Raw genomic sequence first — 17,709 nt, forward strand, 5'->3', positions numbered from 1 at the left:
TTAAGAAGAGCCTGGAAAAACCCCTTGCCTGAAATGGTATAGGGCTCCTGCTTGAGCAGGGGGCTGGACTAGAACAGCGTTCCCCAAACTGTCCGGGTTGGCGGCCCGGCACGGGGGAAAAGAGGGAAGAGGGGATGGTTTTGTGTGAGCTTCATTTGTCCACCGCTCAAGCGAATGGGGCTGCGAGCACCAGCGCCCGTCACTTGCTCGAGTGCCGGCCCACCACTCACACAGCCCGGTTGCAAATAGGCCATGGCCCGGTAGTGGACCACGGCACATAGGTTGGGGACCCCTGGACTATAGAAGACCTCCAAAGTCCCTTCCAGTTCTATTCCCAGTAAGATATCAGGCTAGAATCCAGGAGACTGTAAATTCTAGTCCCATCTTAGGCACAAAGCCTTTTGGATGACCTTGGGCCAGTCATTTTTTTTCAGCCCTAGGAAGGAGGCAATGGCAAATAACTTCTGAAAAATCTAACAAAACAGCAGGGACTTGTCCAGGCGGTGGGCAAGGTATCATCCTCTAAAGATGGTTTCCAAATTCTTTTAAAAAAGCATATCCTGATGACATTGTCTTGGCCTAATCCCCAGCCTATACCTCAGGCAGCTTAGTATTGAACATTTGTCTGTGTAATGCCTGACCAGTTCTGTGTAATTTGTCTGTATAACGCTTGGCCATTCAACCCAATATAGCACAACCAGCACAAGCTGTGAAAAGGATAACACTGCCATGCATCAAAAACATCTCAGAAACTACAACAGACTATTACAATTACCTGGCATCACTAGGTACCACCATTTAGCTGGTTTGTGGTACACAAACCAACTAAAGCTCTCCAAAATATCCTAAGTAAACAAAATGACCCAGCAGAAGAAAAGCAGGTGTTATTTAAAATATAAAGTGTAAGGACTGCCACTATGTAGGGTGATGGGGAGCAAGAGCTCCCCATCGCCTGGTGTGCTCACACAGAGAGGGCCTACTTGGGGTCCCGTCGGCCAAGCAATGTCGGCTGACGGCCCCTCGAGAGCGAGCCTTCTCTGTAGGCGCACCTACCCTCTGGAATCAGCTCCCCTTGGAGCTTCGGGTGGCCCCCAACCTTCGCTCTTTCCGTTGTGACCTTAAAACATGGTTGTTTCGCCAGGCTGGCCTGGACTGAATGGGGTTTTAATGGGAATTTTAGATTCTTTTATTGTTTGAATTTTAATCTGGACTTGTTGTTGCTTATTGCTGTGAGCCGCCCCGAGTCCTTGTGGAGAAAGGGAGGCATATAAGTCCGATAAAATAAAATAAAAAAATAAAATAAATAAATAAACAGGCAGAAGACTCACAGAGCACATCCATGAACACCAACTAGCAGTTAGAAGACATGATGAAAACTCTTTAATCTCTCAACACATGGACAGACTTAACCATAGCTTCAACTGGGAAACTGTGAGCATCCTAGACAATTGCAAAAATGCTAGAGAATTCCTGGAAGCCTGGCACTCAGACAAATCAGCCATCAACAGGTATGTAGATGCTATTTATTATATGACATAAATAGCATCTACATATCATTCAAAAGAGACAATCCAAAAGCTGAAAGGGAAACAAAAAGACAAAACACTTCTTCACCATCAATCAACACCCAGATTTGCAGAGACTAATTCCAATATTAACATTAGACCAACAATCAAGAAGCAAACCATACCACAGCCAGGGAATTGCTATCAGCTAACAGTAGACAACAGTCCAATCAAGGAACCACCAAGACCACTCTCACCATCACTGACAGGGCAAGCCACTAGTATATAAAATGTGACCAAACCCCTCTCTCTGCTAATACTGATGATGTTACCTAGTTTGGCAATGAAACATCTGCAAGAAAACAACCAAGCTCAGAGAGCACCAAGGACTCAACCCTAAGCTACAAATATTGTCTTCTATCAGTATAATACTATATCTTGTAATTCCTTGAACTTTTGAACAATTGCTATTATAATTGCTAATATAATTTGTGTACTAAAATGGAATATTTTTAAATTTTATCATGGCTTCATCTCAGAGATGGGTTTCAGCAGGTTCTGACCAGTTCTGGAAAACCGGTAGTGGGAAGTTTGAGTAGTTCAGAGAACTGGTAGTAAAAATTCTGACTAGTCCCACCCCCATCTATTCTCTTCCTCCCGAGTCTCAGCTGATCAGGAGGAAATGGGGATTTTGCAGTAACCTTCCCCTGGATTGGGGAGGGAGTGGAGATCTTACAGTATCCTTCCCCTGGAGTGGGGTGGGAAAGGAGATTTTACGGTATCTTTCCCCTGCCACGCCCACCAAGCCATGCCCACCAAGCCATGCCACGCCCGCCAAGCCACACCCACAGAACCGGTAGTAAAAAAATTTGAAACTCACCACTGCTTCATCTCTTTCAGTCTAGGCAACTACATTTATGGTAAGCATATCTATCCTTATAGTAAATAGTTTACAAGCTAATGCCTGGGAAATTTGAAAGGTGACAAAGCTTGCTCTTCTAGGTACCATCTATACTCACCCAACCTTGCCCATTATACAGAGAGAAGAGCAATTGGTAGTTGTTTTCATGAAGCAGTAGGAAAGAAAAGAAGCCAGGAATCCACTAATCACTTTGCTAAATGTGTCCTACATTAAAACTGCAAGAACAGCACCACTCACCAACCTCATTACTGAAAGAAACTCCACTGCTAATCACCATATTAAGGCTGTCTAGCCACTATAGATCAATCACATGGCGTGATCAAATCAGGTGTCTTAACATGATTTTCTATATAGTGCAAAAACAAAAAAAACAAAAAAAACAAATAGACCCACTTTTAAAAAATGTACTGAGGAGTCCAATATCAAAAATTATGAATATAAGATTATAACAAGCAGATGTAACATAAATCAGAGATCATTGACTTGTTTGTTGGAAGTAGAATTTAACTTCATTCTTTATTCCATAATTCTTATGTTATTAATATTTATTTTTTTAAATATGGTTCAGTTGTTGATAAAACTGAACAATGGGTGAGCCTGTATAAAAAAAACCCTCTTTTGTCTAATATACTTAAAATTCTCTGTCTAATATACTTAAAATTTTAAAATTTTAAATTACTTAAAGTATTAAGTAATAATACTTAAAATTCTAGGGGTTTGCAAGGCTGCTTTCAGGCCCAAAGTGAACACAGAACAAACAGACAATCTGCCTTTTAATACTGGAAATGCAAGTAAATTCTTAATCTAATTTGCCAGGAATTCAGAGGTTCTAAAATATAACACTGTAGGGAATTCACAGTGAAATAAATCCAATTTCATTTTCATTCAAACACCCCCCCCCCAATTAATACATAGGCCCAGTGATACAATTAAAAATCTGGACAATCAAAGCTCCCATGTTCATATGGGTGACAAAGAATATTGAAGTCTGATCATTCTATAAGCATGTAATAATTAAGTTATCAGTTTTTAAATAAATCTAAGTAGAATTAACATAGATATGTCTCTAAAAATATGAACTAATCACGAAGTTACATTCATTTTTGCAACATTTATTCTTCCCCATAAATTAATGGGTATTTTCAAACCTCTATTAGTTTCATAATTAATAGATTTTACACTATTTAAATATTCACTTATAGTAACAAAGATACTTTTCCTGAAATAATTATTCACCAATATTTAAGAGAATCCAAAACCTCACTTTGTATATTTTATCAGTATTGTTACTGACAGCTTGAATCAATCCCCTAAAGTTGAAGGCCTTTTCATCGAAGATTATGGGTTTTAATCAGTCAAACTGTTACAGCAATGGTGTTTTTCAACTTTCTAGTCTAGGACTGAGAGTGAGTGATTGGCCCCAAATTATCCAATCAATTTTCATGATATCAGGCCCAAGTCCAGAGATGAACAGTGACATCCAATCAAATTCAATCCTTTATTTGCTTACATCTAATGGGCAGAATCTTGCCATACTAAAGCTATAACCTTCTAACCGATTAAACAGGGGTGGGATTCAGGGATGGGTTTCAAAAAATTTTACTACCGGTTTTGTGGGCGTGGCTTGGTGGGTGTGACATTACTTGGTGGGCATGGCTTGGTGGGCATGGCAGGGGAAAGATACTGTAAAACCTCCATTCCCTCCCCACTCCAGGGGAAGGTTACTGCAAAATCCCCATTTCCTCCCGATGAGCTGGGATTTGGGAGACAGAGAATAGATGGGAGTGGGGCCAGTCAGAATTTTTACTACCAGTTCTCTGAACTACTCAAAATTTCCGCTACCGGTTCTCCAGAACTGGTCAGAACCTGCTGAAACCCACCTCTGGTGGGATTCTACTGGTTTGGACTGGTTCAGGCAAACCAGTAGCTCCGATGATCAGCTGGGAGCGAACAGGTTCACTCTGACGATCAGCTGGGTCCGCCCGCCCCTGCGCTTTACTTACCTTTATTTCCTTTGTTTGAAGCCCAGCTGATCGGTGCGGGAGAGTGGATTGCCCGTCTCAGCTGTTTTACTCACCGGGACTGCAGTAGAAGGTAAGTTTTAGAGCTGAATTCAAATGCACTGTGTGCGCAAAGTGCTCACTCAGCAAACCGGTTGTTACACCGGTTGAATCCCATCACTGCTACTAAAGATATCCTAAGAGAGTCTAGGGTGCGGTTACCACGAACCTCTTTTCCCCTTCCCCAATCCAACTTGGGATCATGTGATCAATAAGTGGGGCCTCTCTCTGGGAAAGCTGTGTATTGCAAAAGTCCTCCCTTCTGCTCCTCCAGGTGCACATTCCATCAAACATGTAAAAGAGGACTAGAAATTGGGTCTTTCTACTCCTAGTTCAGTACTTTAAACACTAGATCTCCATTGTATATATTTCTATTGAAATGTTATTACTAATTAACAGTATACTTGATTTGTTCCAGATTGTTGTACAACCAGAAAAATTGTCATATTGTTAAATCACAAAATTTGGTAAAGAAATTTAATAATAATTGATAAAACTCAAAACATTATTTTTGTGCCTAACAATATATTCAATTCCAGGCATCTGTAATTGTGAATATTACCAGACTATCTATTAAGGCATGGCAAAGAAATAAAATTAAATTTAAAGGATCTTGATGGGTTCCATGATACATCTTAATTGGTGGAGAAATAATTTTATTTATAAGAACCCAAGAAGAAGGGCTAAAATAACGCATGTCAGTGCAAGACATGAAAGATAAAGAAAACATATTCCAAAAATTGTATCACATCACACGTTTATTTCTGTGTCTAACGAAGCCAGTATAGCAGTTTCCAGATTCTCAAACTGAATTGCTAAATTATCCACAAGTAAGCTAAGATTATTATAAGCTTGATACACCTTCACAAAACCAGACTGTGCAGGATGTTATAGATTGCCACACTTTCTAACTTACTACATGCTTAAAATGCAATCAAATTCTTTGCATCTACATTTACCAAAGGTACAAGCTTATCCGATGGCAGAATAATTGTTAAACAGGCTTCACAAAATGATAAGGAAGGACTGCATTTTCAAAAGATTAATTATCTAATCCTAACAAAATAGAGGCCAAGCTTTCTTTGTTTTTTTAAAAACTATTCTGTAGGGGATTTATTTGTTTCGTAGAACTGTATCTAATACTTTCTACAACTTTAAGGATATGTTTAAGTCTTCAAATGAGCTGGAGAAATTCTTGGAAGATCCACTTAATTTTAAAACTTTCATTCTGTTCATCATCTCGAAAGTTTAGTTTCGAGTTTAGTTTTTAATTTAAAAATCCAAAAATTGATTGCTCCCAAATATAATTTGAATTATATTTAAGATATATTTGCTATAGATATATAATTATGCAGTATTGGTTTCCTCCTTATTCCCTATAAATGTTCTTAATATGAACATCAATGAATAAATATTCTGTTTTAGAAGCATTTAATTGTTCATGTTCCAATTTAACAGACCTTAACCTGTAATAAAATCCCAAAGTGCATTAAGTGTGTTAAAAAATATTTCTCCTCTTAGACTTCTCCAGTTTTGGATATTCTACGAAACAAATGAAATGATTCTAAATTCAAGAGATTTTTTTTTTCCTGCCCAAAACTAGCAGATACAGGCAGAGATGCCAAGTCTGGATCTAAAACATTTCTGCCCAGTTTGAATCTGAATACTGCATACCTCTAATGATCAACTAGAATGGATTGGAAAAGACTGTTCTATAAGTTTGGGTCTGCAATTACAGAACACCATTAATCAGGTCAGGTAAAGATCAAGGAACTTGAATTAATTAAATGTGCAAAGTTCATTTATTTTTTACTACAATGGGCTTACAGCGTTACGTACATTCTTCCTGTACATTCTTTCAGAAAATGGGTTGAGTAACCTGGTTAGTGTTGCATGAATACAACTAATAGTTTGATAATACTTTTAAGGACCACAGATTTGAGCACAGAAACAAACCCTAAAATAAATTAGTTGTAATAATACATCACAAACCGTTACATTCCCTTTAATGCCCATTGACATCTTTGGCGTAAATTGTTAAAAAAAGACCTCTAGAAGTGGCAAGCAAAATCTGCTAAGAATATGTCTTAGTAAATTCAAGAATAAACGCATCTGGTTTGCCCAGTGTCTCCAGTAGCAAATTAACCAGTGACACAGAATATATGACAAATTTACCAACATATCTTGACAGTCAAAGTAAAACCTTGCATCCTAATTCAGGCTTGGTACTAATAAAGCTTGACATTGCAAAGAACTGTTGGATTCCATAATTATCTCTAACTGGAACATTGCTTCAACTTTTTTATCCACCACTTCCCACAATGACAGACCATCGCTTCTTTGCAAGCCCTTGGCCATATTTTTCCTCCTGCTTTCCTGCTCTCCTCTTGACACTTCACTGATATTCCCAACTATTTTGAAGAAGCATATTCCTTCTACTTCTTAAATAAATGAACATAATACATACATGTATTATAAAGTCAACTAATTCTAACGTCTGCAGCATCATGAGATTGTCATGATGGATCATCAGCAATACATGAGATTGTCACTTTCACAGAGCGGGACTCTGGAGTATATCTCAGCTCCTCACCTTTGCATGGCTTAACTAAGCTGCTAGGCTTGGTCACAGCTATAGTCTCTCTGTCACATGATATGGCTTAGCTAGATAAGAACATTAATTGCAAATTATACTGAAGCCTTATTAAACATCTAATTGCCTTCTATCAGTGTGAAAGTGCAAATCCCTTTTATACCCATTGCAGTTTAAAGCTATTGTGTCTTCTTAGTGTCCTTTCTATGGCAGTAATGGTCTCTCCTGCCTTTTAGATACCCTCCAACTGAGCTGTCAAGATCTTAAACAGCTGTTACAGGCATGTTATGGTTTTGCAGCTGTTTCCTTTGGATTTGTTTGCTGTAGATTTGTCTTGAAACACTGTATGGTGCAAAGGTCTTCAAACGTGGCAGCTTTAAGACTTGTGGACTTCAACTCCCAGAATTCTCCAGCCACATAGCATAGCATAACATAGCATAGCTGGCTGGAGAATTCTGGGAGTTGAAATCCACAAGTCTTAAAGCTGCCAAGTTTGAAGACCTCTGGTATAGTGATATAAATCCATTATTGCAGTCATATATTTATTTTTACTTGATGATTGGGGGGTAGCATCATAACAGATAATGCCTTTGCCCACCATTAATGTGATCAAGACGGCTTTGAGCAAAATTATCAGCCAAGAAAGGTGCAGGAAAAAGCCTATATTAACCTACTTACAAGGAGATTCAACTTTAGTAATTGAGCTTCCTACTTTATCTTACCTTTGAGATTATTAACATCCCACCCTTGTGTAATTGACCAAACTGCCACTTCTCTTCGACTCCCAACAGATTAAAAAAATCACAGGTCCTTTTCAATCAGCCTGCTTGATAGGGTCAAAGGGATGTAGGAAGTTAGCACCCACCCTCTCCTAGGAAAATGAAATATTCTAGGAAATTTTTAAAAGGCAGAATATTATATTTCGCTGGATGAGAAATGGAGAAACATATTTTTATGCAGGAAACAGACTCACTCTTAATAGCCCCACCATCCCCAATAGCCCATAGTAGATGTCCACACTTAAGAGATGAGGAGATAGCTAGGTCTATTCATAGGCAAATGCCCTCACCCAAGATCCAGCAAAGGTAGGATTAGCCCTCTACCCATCTAGCAACAGAACTCACCACAGGACACCTGGGAAGATTATATCACCCAGCAAGGCTCAACCAAGCCTGGGACACAGGAGAGTTGCCCCTGCATGGCAGACCCATGGGAGTCTGACAACCAATCAGAATACAAGCTCAAATTCAAAAGCCCAGAAAGGGTATAAAACTCAGGCACTCTCAGCTTCTCTTCCTTTTTTTCTTCTTCACCCACCATCATCAAGGCATGTGATCCTGTCCACCATTAAAAACCATCTTTCCAAGCGGTCTCCGTGTTTCCATTATCGTTTTTCCACTTGGACCCAGATGGACATTTCTTTCAACAGGGATAGCATATAGTATGAACAGCTAGCCCCAATTAGGGAGGGATTAAGGAGAGATAATTTGAAACTGAAACAACCCTGGGGTTGAAATTAACTTGTCCTAAGGAGACCTGCTTTACAAATAGGCAGAAGAAAATCGATCTAGCTTCCAAAGTCCTAAAAAAAAGTCCCTGGAAAATGGTCATTACTTCTCTGCATGCTTTTTATTTTTTGTCTCCTGTGCCCCTAATTAGATAAGACATCCCCAATTTCCAATACAAATAACCTCCATGTTGGATTACTTTTACCACTTCTTTATGGGATGGCTGTTGACAATGCTCCACAAATTGCAGCTGGCTGAAAAGGCAACAGGGTAGCACGATAGATATGGTATTGATATCCATATTTAGCATTTATCTTCTCATAAATTAAAAACCAACAATTATTTACTATCAAACTTTCAGAACAGTTCCCCCAACCATGTTATCCTGAAGAAGTAAAGACACCCATTTCAAGAATTGTCAGCAATGCAGAGTGTCTAAATTTGGGGAATGGACGGACTGTTTCTGAGTATTTAGTGCAAACTTATCAACTTCAGGAGCTGATTTGCATGTCTGCAAAGTCCTCCCACATACCAACTAAGAATGCAATGTCTTTGTACAGACTTGGCTTAAATAGCAACCACTTTTCTTCCCTTATTTACTGTCATTTTCCCACTTTTTTAATCATTTTGCCTGAAAAAAACATGCTTTGAAACTATATAAATCTTCAGTTGGCCGGATGAATGTATTTCTTTCATCATGGTCAAAATGGCTGCTTTTGCTGTTTTAAAATATGCATTTATTATGCATAGATAGATAGATAGATAGATAGATAGATAGATAGATAGACAGACAGACAGACAGACAGACAGACAGACAGACAGACAGACAGACAGACAGATACTGCTCCCAATAGTCTCAGAACCTGTTCCAGTAGGACTGTAGTATCTAGTTGCGAGCCATCCATGGTAGTGTTCATACTGGTACTTCTAAATAGGCACACACACAGACACACGTGGAAAAAACAAAGGGATCACAATAGTGTTTGAAAAATACAAATAAATGAAGAGATTGCCACATATCTACAGGACTGGTCAGCAATATATCAAAGTTGAGCAAGATTTTTGTTCTAGTTACAGTCTATCCTTTGCACTGTTCAATTTAAAATCATTTCTCCCGGAAAACTGCCAATCAGCAATATTAGTCTTCTGTTCGCTGAGCCAAAGCATATTGAGTCTCCAACTTTCCCCCCCATCACCTATATTCTGTTCCCATTTGCTTCTTAGCCTATTTTCTCCAAGCTTGTATTATACAAGAAGAATTGTGTTAGACTGTGATAGCCAAAAATTAGAAGGCTGGTAGCACCTTTCCTAACTACCAAATTTTATTAAAAGGCCTAAGCTTTTGTAAACTGCAGCTCATTTCCTCTGGTGCGTAAAATACTAGACTGATGTGGGATTTAAACTGGAATGGGATGGGGGAAGGCATCAGTGTGGAAGACAGATTGGTTGTGGAAGATACAGGTTAAGTGTGAGAGAGATTATAGGTACCTTATCAATTAATAATTTCACTGTATTAATTAGCCCTTGTGTTTGTCGAAAGTTTTTGAGAGAGCCTGAAATCTTTTAAGGTGTGTTAGTCCATTCTTTTGCTTGAAGGAAAGGGAAGAAGAAGTCAACCAGCAGCAAAGTGGATGAACTCAATTGCAGTAGCTATGGGTGTATTGTTGAAGGATCTGAAGGACAGGTTGATGATAGATTATTTCAGAAGAAATTTATCTTTGTGGTTGCTAATTATTGGCAATGGCTTGATGGCACCTAATCAAATTCTGTTGCACAAATTTTGTTCCACTTGTTCTATCCAGAATACAGAGGGCATTGCTTGCAGAGGATAGTGTATATCACATTAGAAAAAGCACGTGAGGATGCCTTTAATCTTGTGTGTGGTGTTGATGTAGATGTAGGATTGAAATAGTCATCTGGATAAAGTTTGTTGTAGGGTATGGTCCTCATGTTAGCATCACTTGTTGTTTCTGGTTGCTTGTGATTTGCTTCAGGTTAGGTGGCTGTTTGTATTTAAGTATGGGCATGCCACACAGTGCTTGAGTGCTTGAGAAGGTTTCTTAATTTGCATCTCACTCAGGACACATTAACCTATCGACCTAGCACAAACTCACTGCCCGTGGGCCGGATGTGTCATGTGCTGGCCACACCCACTCCCAATTTAGTAAAGGGGGAAAGTCGTAGTAGGTCATGTGACAACAACGTGATGCCGCGAGTTTGACACCCCTGATTTAGAATATGTTGCCCCATGGATAGTATGGCTAAGTTCTTATCATAGCCTATTAGATCCTAAATCCTTTGAAGATTAGCTAGGCCTGATTTTAGGTGATCTTAAAATGCTCTTCTTGTATCAGATAGTCTGGAAATTCTCCCTTATTGAGATATGATCATCATAACTAGTAGTGGTCAGTACTAGCTAAGCCATGAGTCTTTTTAAAAAAATTCTTTATTAAGTATATTTTCTAGCAATCTATTCATTATTTTATCCTCTCATCCAGGAGTGAAATGCTACCGGTTCACACCAGTTCGGGTGAACTGGTAGCAATGGCGGCGGATGGTTCAGAGAAGTAACCTGATTTTTACCCTCTGCGCATGCGCAGAAGGCTTTGTGCATGCACAGAGGGTCCAAAATTGCATGTGCTGCACACACGCACGCATGAACTTCCAAACCGGTAGGGGAGGTAAGTAGATTTCACCCCTGCTCTCATCTCTGTCACAAGTGATATGACCTGCATCAACACTCGCGAAGTATCTGTTAATTGAAAACATTCAAACTGAACTTGCATAAAAAATAAATGGACTATGGACTATAAGAAAATATAATGGAATGATGTGAATTAATGTCTGACTAGTACATACGAATAAGAGAGGTTTCAAAGCTACATTCTCATGGGGTCTGAACAACCTGTATTTTAGGTTCTCTCATTACCTTAATAAACTGAATTAAAAAATATTTTTCAATGTGCTAATTTAAAATTTAAAATACACAACTCCAAATGAGCTTTCAGTAGAGTAAGACAGTCTTCCAGTTCTTGAAATATTTTCAAATATGGAAAGCTACTATTTATTATACAATTCATTTTATATGTTTTGATTCTTTTCACGGCTTGCATTTGATTAAAATACCTTTACCACTATGCTATCTGAAAAATACTAGCAACAGTGTACATATGGACAGTATTTCGCAGCATCATGTCCTAGGGTTGATTTCTGTAATGTTTTTCATTGAATCATCATCCAGATTTCCGGGTGCAATCATATGTTCAGTCTCAGTTACCAACACAAATCTGCATGACTCATGAAAGCCGGGATGATGGCAAATCAGCTGATGTAAACTTCAAATGTGAATTACTAAGCCCTTGGGAATGTGATGGGTGCTGACTATCTTCTGTGTCAGTTGGAGTCCCATACCGTGGAAAGGCCTATTAAGTGGAAAAAGCCCTGCACACTTACCATGCCAGATTGTACAATGCAGTTCTGAGAAGTTATTGATGCAGTGTAGATATTATTCCCAATGCAAATAGCAGCTTGGAAGCTAATGGGATTATGCTAGGAAAATGGTGAATGAAGGTTAATTTATACACTGCCTTTCAAATACAGCATCACAGTGCTTCCTAATACAATTAGGCACAAAATAAATTTAAAAAGCCTTTCCAATAGACTTCTCCTTCCTCATCTTCTGCAGTCCCAGCGCAGCTCAGATGCTCATCTGCATACGTGTTAATTCAATACATGCAAATATTCTCATGGCATGATAAAAAAATTGGACCCTTTTTACTTTTGAAGCATCACTGAGCTGATGGGTTTGTTTGCGAGTTTTTTCATATTCAATGGTTGCCTGGTAGGCATGCATGATATGTATATTGAGCCGCGGTGGCACAGTGGTTAGAGTGCAGTACTGCAGGCTACTTCTGCTGATCACCGGCTGCCAGCAGTTTGGCGGATCTAATTTCACCAGGCTCAAGGTTGACTCAGCCTTCCATCCTTCCGAGGTCGGTAAAAGGAGGACCCAGATTGTTGGGGCAATATGCTGACTCTGTAAACCACTTAGAGAGGGCTGTAAAGCACTATGAAGCGGTATATAAGTCTAAGTGCTATTGTTGTGCACTACCCACAGTCAGATAGCATACAAATTTAGTAAACAAACAAGCAAACAAATTATTATGAATTGATACAGTATGGTGTATGTTATATAGCTAAAGCAAATATCAAATGCATAGTGGCTTAATTGCAGAAGATTTGAAAGATCATGCCTGGTTTAACTTTTTTACCGGAGGACTCCTTGTTGAAGCCAGAAGAAAAAGTGGGAGATCATTCTGTTGTTTCTGTTTTAAAGCTTATAACTGAATATGCAGTTGTGCAGGAATGCAAGTGAAAAATTGATGCCATAGTTTTCCTTGCCGCAACATCCTTCTCTGATCCCACTGCAGTTAACTGAAGAACTCAGTTAAACAACTTCCACCAGTAGTAAATAATGCTGTTGCACTGGAATACACATAACTCAGTATCACATAGAAAACACAATCATCGAAAAAAAGTGATATTGGTCTGAAGAAGAAAAAAAATACTAAGGGAGATAGAGCACAAGAAGAATAGATTGCTATACCAAGGGCTGCCTGAATAAACCAGATGTCACAGAAACCAGGATAAAATAAAAGCTCAGATTGGCCCCTTATCTCGTTTGCTCCTTGGGGATCCTCTGACTCCTGAATTTATCTTATGTTATTCCTGTAACTGCTTTCTATTGCAAGAAAATCAGCACTCCTTTATCTCATCCTGCACTTTCTTGTACTTGCTTTACCTCTCAGAAGAGCATCAGCTCAATAAAAACAAACTCAAGCCTAATTGAGCACTACTGTAATTGATATGCAAAGCAATCTCTGGACTGATTTCTTCCAGAACAGTTTGGAAATTGTCTCACAAAAGAAATGTATAAGATGCCAAACAGCATAAACACAGAAAACTCCAGTGTAAAACTATTTTTGCCCAAAGTAGTGAAATAGTGAACAGGCCAATTCAGTATGGCAAAAGAAATACACACAAAGTAAATTCAGTATAAATATCAGACACCACATAATCCATAAATGAGGGATCCTTGGTGCTCTCTGAACTTGGTTGTTTTCTTGCAGATGTTTCATTACCTAACTAGATAACTTCATCAGTGTCCTGTCTGCAAGAAAACAACCAAGCTTAGAAAACACCCAGGACCCCACAGTTCAACCTTGAGCTACAAGTATTCTCTTCTATCGATAATCCATATCATTTAAAACTCTAAAGTTTGCATTGCAGTGAACCAGATATGGGACTTTACTAACCGAAAATCTTTGCGGAGGACGAAGATTGTAATAGTCTTAAGAAGCAGGAGCGTTTAGAATTGAGTTGAGAAAGAAGGAAAATGAGAGACGGAAGGAAAGATGAAACTGGGCAAATTCAGTTGGTTGAACAGATGTAGTGTCCTAGAAAACTCAAAGCCACCATAGGAATATTGTAATGCAAGGAAGACAAGGGAGCATGGGAACAGTGGTTTCCCAAAAACAAGACCCTGTCTTATATTTTTTTGAACCCCGAAATAAGCGCTTGGCCTTATTTTCAGGGAGGTCTTATTATTTTGGGGTGTGTGGAGCAAGACAGGGCTCCTCTTGCCGTCTTACCTGATTTCCAGCTCTGTCTCCCTAACGCTAACCAGAGGAAATGGTGGGGACTGGCTGCTCATGTGTTTAAATATTTGGGGGGGGGAGCTTATTTTTGGGGAGGGCTTATTTTTGGGGGGGCTTATTTTAGTGCATGCACACAGAAGCCCAATTGGACTTATTATCAGGGGATGTCTTATTTTCGGGGAAACAGGGTATCTATCCCATACAAATATCCAGAGGGAGAAGAAGAATTGAACTGGAGACCTCGGAAAAAGAACCCAAATGTTGCTACGTGTGAGAGATGGCCAGTTATGTTTAACTCAAGCCCTTGATTAACTCTTTAGGAATTTACTTGTAACTATATTTTAGAATAGGCAAGCTTATTTTTTTAAACTGATGCAATAGTAGAAGCAGCAGAGAGACAAGACAATTCATGTCTGAACTGTATAGCAATTAGTTCATAAAGTAATTCATTATATTTCAAATTTATTTGAATGTAGGCAAAGGAGGAAGAGAAGAACTGAATGTTTTTTGAATGCATTAGGTCAGTGCTTTTCAAACTTGGCAAATTTAAGATGTATGGACTTTAACTCCCAGAATTTCCTGGCTGTCTGGGGTATTCTGGTAGTTGATCCATTTATCTTAGAAACACCACATTAGTTGATTCTGCTTGTTTAATATCTGACTGGAAAAGTTATTCAAGAAACTAATATCTTTCTGTTTATGCTAGGAATTTAAAAAATTGGAATATATCACAATAAATTCCTTGTGTGCTATTTTGCTTAATAGTCCTGAGAGCTCATAAGAACATGATGGCAATTGTCTGTCAGTCCAGAGCAGATATCAATAGCACTTAGATTTATATACCGCTCCATAGTACTTTACAGTCCTCTCTAAGCAGTTTACAGACTCAGCATATTGCCCCCAACAATTTGGGTCCTCATTTTACCCACCTCGGAAGGATGGAAGGCTGAGTCAATCTTTAGCCAACCAGGATCAAACTCCTGGCTGTGGACAGAAATTGTTATGTATATAGTTTTGGCGGGAGATTTAAAAGACAATGGGTCAATTGTGATTGGTCAGCTCCCTGGCTGGCAAGGTATATAAAGGGAGCTGTGTTACTGTAACCTTTGCTGAAGTTCACACTACATTAAAGAACTGTTGTCACACACTACCTTGTTTCTGCCTCCTCAATCGCCCAACTTAACAGAAATAACCTGAAATACTACATTCTAACCACTGCACCACCAAGGCTCAAACACCAGAATAAACAGCAATTTGTTGTGAATGAAGGAGCATGACAAAGGCAGAAAGAGGTAGCCTTTGGATTGAGATCCTGTATCTTTGGCAAGCAAGGATGAAACAACAAAAGGCAGAGGGAGTAGTTTTGAAGCTGAAAGCCCCTGGTATTCAGGCAATGGCTGGCAAAACTCATTCTGCATCAGGGATGGGTTCTACTTACCTTTACTTTACTGGTTTGCATCGCCCCCTCCGCACCTGCTCTTCTGCTCATGCGCAGATCACCTGACATCCGGGTCAGTGGGTGGAGCCTCCCGTCGGTTTTACTACCAGTTCTTGCGAACCAGTCCAAACTGGGGGCAATCCACCACTGTTCTGCATTCAGTGGGGAAGGAGAAAGACTCAAGCCTGACAAAATATTTTCTACCAAAGGGTCAGAGATAAAAGCAGTAGTTGGGGGAATAAGATCTGGTGCTAAATCCATAGCTGACCAGGAACTTCCTCCAGTTGATAATGGAAGGCCATAATTTTTGTGCACACTGTAACTCAAGCTTTGAGTTACAGAAGTGGGGTGGATTGGGCAAAGAAATGCTTAAACAGCCACAGAAGGAAAAAGAACACACTGGGCAGATGGTTCAAGAAGAAAGAAGCCATAGAAAAACAGAACACAAAGAGTCTTCAAAGACCAGGAGAGAGAGAGAGATTCAGATTGCATTTTCAGAAGTTAATCCATGTTGAAAGATGGAGAGGTAGATAGGTAGGGCAGTATAAAAATGTGGGGGGGGGGGCGACCATTTTCTGCACCAGTATGGTCTAATCAAGTATGCATACCAATAGAGATTCAGGAGACCACTTCTGAAGGATTACAGAAGTATGTGTCAGGTTCATGGATTTAGGAATCAAACAACTGCAACTCTCTTAAAAACTAATCCAGAAGTGGTAGAAGAGATAGTCTTCAAACATTTAATGCATCTCCTACCAACTCCAATCAGGTTCTACATTCAAATGCACCATCATGGAAAGCAAAAGCAAAAATGCTAGTAGAAGAAGCATTTTGAGTTTGGCAAAAGTTCCAAAGGAGAGAAAAGGCAAAGGCTCAAATAGGAAAACCTCTTTAAGTGGGTGATTCAGAGAGAAAGAGAGAGAAAAATAACTCTAAAAAATAAATGAAAATACCATAATGCAGAAATATGCCTACTATATTTAGGGTAAACCAGGATATCAAGCTAACGACTTTCTCAGAAAAATGGCAAAAGCCACAACCTTAGCTAAGCTGCACAGTTCCCAGTTTGTTAAAAGTATTTTTGTAATAACCATTTAATAGGGGGAAAATCGAAGTACTTTACAACAGTCATGAAAAACATAACAATTTATGGTCATAGTCATATAAACATTCACAACAGGGAATAAAACCAAATAACTGAAGAACAAATATTAATTTAGGAAGTATTGATATTGCATAAAAAGAAACTTTTTAAAGAGACATATAAAATGCATCAGTTCTGGGGTCATCAATGTGTAAATCACTTTAGCCAAACTATATGTGTCCCAGTATAAGCAGAGGGGATGTATCAATCAATAGTAGGTGCTCCAAGCTTCTGATCCCCAATGACAGTGATAGGTCTGGGAACACCCCTAAATTGTGAACCATCTCCTTCAATGTACCACCTACTGCATGCAATTCTCCTAGATCCCTACATCGGAAGATGGACTTCCAGGGCTTTAATCTAATCAGGATTCTGCTTACCTGCCCTCGTCCAATCCATCACTATATTATATGCAATATCTGAAATTAGGCAAGTCTCTTGATTTGGTGGTAACAAAGAATTAGAGCTGAAATCTCTTCTCCAATTTTCTATTGATCACCCTAGCAGCTTCATAAAAATGTTAAATAGCAATAGAATCTGAGAATAAGACTGACAGTAAGGGAGCAGACTCCCTGTACAAACAGATGTAACTACAAGGCTGATCCAGAGCTTCATGGTATCAAAAGTTGCCACCACAGATTTGATAGATCAAATAAAATTAACTGAGCCGCTCTTCCCCTGCTCTCCCTCTCCTGATAAAGGGCATCCATCAGGCTGATCAAGACCAAAGCTCTCTTTTGTAACCCAGACAAGAATGGATCTAGCAAGTGACATAAATAAAAATAAACATTTTATAACAATTCTGCTTAAGACTTTCATCTAATTATCTGAGAGTCTGAGAGCCAGCCTTCCTTCCTTCCTTCCTTCCTTCCTTCCTTCCTT

This window comes from Pantherophis guttatus, chromosome 1, assembly GCF_059756535.1.
Source record: "Pantherophis guttatus breed Tessera chromosome 1, ASM5975653v1, whole genome shotgun sequence".
NCBI lineage: Eukaryota > Metazoa > Chordata > Lepidosauria > Squamata > Colubridae > Pantherophis > Pantherophis guttatus.